Here is a 6,586-nt window from a genome sequence, read left to right on the forward strand (position 1 = left end):
TTTCTTGCAGGCGCATGGTGCGAGCAAAGCGTACCAGTTAGGTCTATTGTAATTCATTCGTTATAGGGAAAATTTTCTTAGTTGCACGGAAACTATTTTAAATGTAATTACCAAGGGGAATTCAAAAAAAATCCGTTATAAAAAAATTCATTAAACAGAGGTCCGGCTGAACTTATTATTTATTATGATTTTTCCAATTATCGTAAAAAGGTGTGTAGCTACGAATTTGCCAAGGATGACAAAAACCAAGCTACGCCTCTGCCACTGCATACCCTTAGTCTGAATCAATCCATGTCATATGCACTGGAAAAGCTAAAAGAATTTGAATGAAAACCACGCCTCACACCAAAGAAGCAAAGCAAAAGGCTGAAGCTAGTGGGAACGCCACGTAGCTCTGAGGAGAAGTGAGAGGGCGGCTATAATCCGAGTCACAGCCTAATGAAATGTACAGCTTCTTTGATGTTTGCAGGCTATCAGGAATGGGTTATATATAAGTATGTGCTCGATGTAAGGAGTGTGGGGATATTAGGAGCCAAGTTGGCCTTTATGAGAGATCGACGAACAAGGTGGATGGCCTCAAAGGATTTAAATTTGAGGGAGGAGTCACCCAAATTCTCAGTTGCTCATATCAAGTTAGAGTTCAGGCAACACAGCAGCAACCCCCAAAGCAGAGTGCGCTTCTCCCACAAAAGCTAATTGTTGTTGGTGGCTCTATTGTTAGGGAATATTTATTCCGCAAAAAGGAGATGGAATAGGACCAGAAAGTTGCAAGTCTGGGTTAATTTGAAAGTGTCTGCATTTCTAGCCAGACACGATAGGAGAAACTATGTTGAGGGCCTTGTCAGGCAATTGAGCCTTGGATGAATGTGCAAGGCTGTAAGGTATAATTTTTCTGTGTGGTGTGTTTGTTAACAGGAGAGAATGCTTCTACAGGGTGGGATACACTTAAATAGAAAGGACGTAAGAATATTTGCTGATAGTGACAGTGTTCGGAGGGTGGGAAAACTGCTAGCCTAACGGGATAAACAGACCAATAGATAAACAACAGCCACAAACACAGGAGAAACTGATTGATAAACTGTTTCTATTGGAAGGAGCAGCAGACTTAGAAGCAAGGAAATGAGGATTTCAAGGATTGAAGGGAGTCATCATGAAACAAGTAAATACATGGGCTATATTCGGCAACTAAAAGTATGAACAGGTGCAATTATGCTTACACATATATACATATATATCTATATATATATATATATATATATATATATATATATATATAAAACAATCACTTAAATTTAAAAAATATCAACAATAAAATCAAAGAAATACAAAACAAATTTGTTATTACTAGAACCGACAAAGCAAGCAATAATTTCAGTATCATTTGCAAAAAATTCTACATAGAAGCCATCAAAGAGGAATTGCATGACAATGAAACATACAAGTACATAGACTCCAATCCAAACATCATCAGCAAAAAAGTATTGGCCATGCATAAAAAGCTTAAAATTAAAATAGACAGAATGCAATACCCCTACATATATTGGATTCCAAAATATCACAAGATTCCTACGGGAAAAAGATTCATTACTTCAGGTAAAAACAGCTATATCAAATATACCAGTAAAATCATGGAAGACAAGTTAAAAAACATCAACAAAGAAATTAAAAACACCAGAATTATCAACAACAACAAAGAATATTTGGATTATTTAAAAAAACAAAACAATAATATTAAATGTATAAACACATACGACTTTAAAAACCTCTTTACAAGCATATCGCATGACAACCTAATAGAAGTACTACAGATATATTACCAAAAATATCACAACATACTACAATGCAAAAAACAATACTGGAATGACCTTACAAAAATCAGCGTCAAAGGAAACTACATTCTAATGGGAGGCAAAGTGTATTTACAAAGCAGGGGTATAGCTATGGGATCCAGCAGTTCTTGTGCCATGGCTAACCTCTACTTACACCATTATGAAAGTAACATTACGGACAGTTTAAAATTCTACAGATACATTGATGACGTAATAGTATTCAACCATGACAACTTTATAAATATTGCAAAGAATTATTACCCAGCAGACCTTAAAATAGAATGTACAAATCCGGATAACAACTTAAAAGCTGTCTACTTAGACAGCGAAATTACCATCCACCCAGACAAAATATATACACATCACCATGATAAAAGAGATCATTTTAATTTCGAAACAATAAAACTCACACACTGGGAAAGTAACATAGCAAAGCATATACATGGTAATACCATAAGAAATCAGACAAACAGACTATTACAAATATGCAACAATATAAATAGTGGAAATATAGCCATTAAAAAACTCATTATAACGCTGGATAGAAACAAAATTCCCAAACAATACAGTAGATATCACGTAAGAACTGCCATATACGCAAATATTAGAAAACACCATCCCAATGTAGACCCATATACTTTTATCAAAAGCCAACTAAAAATATAATAGTAATTACTCAGAAGAGTATCCCCTTATTTACTAGGTTTATTGCACTCAGGCGAGGCTCGTCGCCTGACTGCACTACAACCTATTGCCAAAATTAAACCCCCCCCCCCTCTCCCATAGTAAGAGGCTGTATATATGTATATAGTTTTGCCTCTGGACAAACAAGTGCTGTTACGCCTTGGAAAAGCGGTACCGGCACTGTCCGAGGTGAGACATAAAATAAATGTAAAAATATTGTAAATACACAACTAAATAAATTCATTTAACCTGCCACAAAACCACCATAATAGACCTTGGCCTGAAGTTCGGGGACTTCCGCCAAAACACCATCGGAACACAGGGAAACGCTAAAGCGACAAAGCCATAAAAATAGCCATCTATAAAACAAGTTAAGGGTGCGAAACATTCCTTTTTCGACTCGACGACCTCCACCGAAACACATCAAGTAGGATGGGAAACTTTCCTGATTCGACACTACGACCTCCACTTATACACATCAAGTAAGTAAAGTTATTGTAATTTTTTAAAAAACTCACCCGTTGGGCTTTGTGTATTCTATCACAGTTGCTGTAGAAATTATGGGATATTAATTCGGTTCATAATAAATTTATAATAAATAATACCTATTTAACTAATAGCAATGGGAAAGGGACAAAAATGGGAATTTAAAAGAAACTTAGAATTCAGTATCGGACAAAATAGCAAAGCTGTGATAGATACAAACAGAAACGGGTAAGTAAGTAATGCATTACATCGAATGGACCGTCAATCCGCTCAAAGCCCCCGATGAAGTAGGGGATTGACGACCATGTGATGTAATACAAATATGTATAAAGATGTAATACAATAAATGTATAAAAATGTTTAATATTTTATCATTTTGTCATAAAGTAGTATTGCTACAGTTTTTCATCTATAATTAATATGACAATTTCTTTAGCAATACGTAACAAGTTGAAAAATAAAAAATGAATAGGCCCTGGGCATTTAAGATAACCGAGTTTAGGCTAGCTTAAAGACCAGTAATGTATTAACCATAATACCTATGAGTAGAAAACACCCGTAATTAAGAAAATAAACACAATAAACCACAATAGAAAGATAAAATAATAATAATATATATATATATATATATATATATATATATATATTTTTTTTTTTTTTTTTTTTATGAAAACCCCAAACACGAGAGGTATTACAACTTATAGTACATAGTAACGTGCATGGGTCGGAGGTTGAAAAGACGAAAGAAGATATTTGTTGACATTAGACTTGAACTTCTGTAGACTGCAATATTCAGAAATACGTATGAGGTAAGTTTATACCAGAAAACGGCAGTTGAATGAATAAACGTGGAAGTTGAAAAGATGGTTCTGCGAGTTTGAAGTTGGAGAGTATATGGATGTTGGGTGGTGGCGGCAAGTGTTCGGACTGTTTTGAAAGAGAGGGTGGGAATTATAGAAGCCAATTCAGAAGAACAGTGCCCATGGAAGTATCTGTAGAAAAACCATGCAGCAGAAACAGCACGTCTATGAGACAGAGACTGGAGAGACTCTGTTAGAGTTGAGTCATTAATTAAGCTAACTGCCCTCTTCTGAATGGAAACTAGAAGCCGGAGAGAAGTTTTGGGGGCACCACCACAGATGGGGGAACAATATTCCATGGTAGGGCAGATTTTCGATTTGTACAGAGTGAACAGCTGTTTGGAAGAAAAGTAACGCCGAGAGCGAAAGAGAAACCGAGTTTTTTTGATTCAGAACAAGCAACATTTGTAATGTGCTTGTGCCAAGAGAGATTAGAAGTCAGGGTAATGTCCAAAAGAGACATATCATCTTACCTAGAAATCGAAGTGTCACCAAAGATAAGCATAGGAGCAGAAGAATAATTTTTGCGAGATATAACATAGCACTGAGTTCTAGAAGGATTAAAATCAAATAAGTTCCTTGCCCCACTGGAAACTTATCTGAAGATCGGCATTTAAGGAATTTGTAAAGCAAATACGAGAAATTTAAGATTATTGAGCAGGGCAAGGTTTCTTAAAATGGAAAGTGGAATGCAATGTGCTATCATCAGCAAAACTATGGATAGGATTTCGGGGGTCAATGGAAATCCTATCCATAATTAATATACAAGAGGCAAAAAGTTGATTTTGATTTGGTAGCGCATCGGCTTCTGTGGCCATGTTGCACCTCCCAAGGTTTTAGCAGTACTTTGATCCAAGCCCGAGGCGGGAATCGAACCCGTGACCTTTGGGTTGCCGGGCAGGTACTTTACCCACTCGGCTAGCCCGGTCGGCTTAGAGGCAAAAAGTAGGAGACAGAATGGAACCTTGGGGGACACCAGCATTACAGGAGAAGTTAGCAGACAGAGAGCCATCTACCATCACCTGCAGTGAGCAGTCAGAAAGAAAACTGGATAACCAATTGCAAAAAAGAGATGACAAAACACAAGATGGGAGCTTGTTTAGAAGACCTTTATGATATACAATAGAAAGCCTTTCAGATGTCAAGAGCAACTGCTCGTGTTTCACAAAATCTTCCCATTCAATTTGACCATAAATGGGTAACATAAGCCAGAATATCACCAGTGAATCGACACTGATGGAATCCATACTGGCGATCGTAGATCAGACGGAAGGTTTCTAGGTAGTTTAAGAGTTGGCGGTTAATTGATTTCTCCATTACTTTAGAAAGAGTAGAAGTAACTGCAATGGAACTTTAATTGAATGGGAAGGATTTGTCACGCTTTTTAGGAACTGGCTGGATATGAGAAAATTTCCAAGCAGAAGGAAACACACCTTTGGAACAAGAAAGTTAAAAAACAAAGCAAAGAACAGGATTAAGTTCAGCAGCACAGGTTTTGAGAACAAATGGAGAAATGCCATCAGGACCTGGAGCTTTCTTAGAATCAAGATCTGACATCCTTTTTAAAGAAGATCACAGGAGGCATTGAATGGATCGTGTTGGGAATGGTGGGAGGAGTTTTACCAAGATCATTAATACATGAGTTGGAAGAAAAATGGGATGCTACCAGATCAGCTTTATCCTTGGATGAAGTGACAACGGAATTATCTGGTTTTCACAGAGGTGGGAGCAGAGATGGACAAAAGTTTCAGCCAAGAGCTTTGGCAAGAGACCAGGATGCTCGGCTACCATTAGGGCAAGAAGCAAGCTTTCTACTCTTAGGCTGTTCAAAATCTAGTTTGGACTGATTAATAACTGTTTTACAATTGCAGTAAGCTCTGGTGTAGGCAGAAAATTAAACTGAAGAATTGGAAACAAGCCAATTACGATATTCAACGTTCTTCTCTTGAACAGCCTTAGCACATTTATTGGAAAAACCAAGATTTAGATAAAGGACAAGAATTTAAGTTGGAGTATAGAATAAAGGATTCCATTCCTACAAGAATAATTTCACTACCACGATCAGAGCAAATGTTGAAAACAGACGTTTCGAAACAGTAATCCGACCGAGGAAAAGAAGAAAAGAAATCTCGTAGATCATCCCATTTTGCGTTTTTGTAATGCCAAACAACACGAGGTTGGGAACAGCCACGAGATAAAGGCTCCATTGGAGAAGAGACAATCACCAAGTTGGGATATAAGGTGCCTGTATGACCACGGACTTTGATCGTGTACTTAGAAGTGTTGTTTTGACAGAATGAGGTAGAGAGATTTTCAATTGGGGAAGATTGAAAAGAGGAGATTCCAAATTACCAAGTCTCTGACTGGGAATATTCATAATGTGTTCAAGTGAAGGAAAAGTGGGGGGGGGGGGAGGAAGGATATACTAGAGTGTGTTTAGTGTCAAACGGCACCAGGGGTTTCCCCCATCTCTGCGTAGTATACATTCTGGGTGTGGAGCGGAACACTGTCAATGCCAGAGTTTTAAAAGTGTATGGGTTTTGCATATGTGTAATGTCGTGTACCGTTGTTCCTCTACTCATTTAGCCGCTGGGCCCCTAATGGGTTCCATCGTTGTCCACACTCTGCGCCTTGGAGGCAGACCAGGTATGTAGTAGTGAAATTTTTGGGTACGGCATACACGTGGTAAGAATATACTGAGATCCTTGATATAACGTGACCTCGACA

This window comes from Mastigoproctus giganteus, chromosome 1, assembly GCF_048544385.1.
Source record: "Mastigoproctus giganteus isolate SK-2022 chromosome 1, ASM4854438v1, whole genome shotgun sequence".
In the NCBI taxonomy this organism is placed as follows: domain Eukaryota; kingdom Metazoa; phylum Arthropoda; class Arachnida; order Uropygi; family Thelyphonidae; genus Mastigoproctus; species Mastigoproctus giganteus.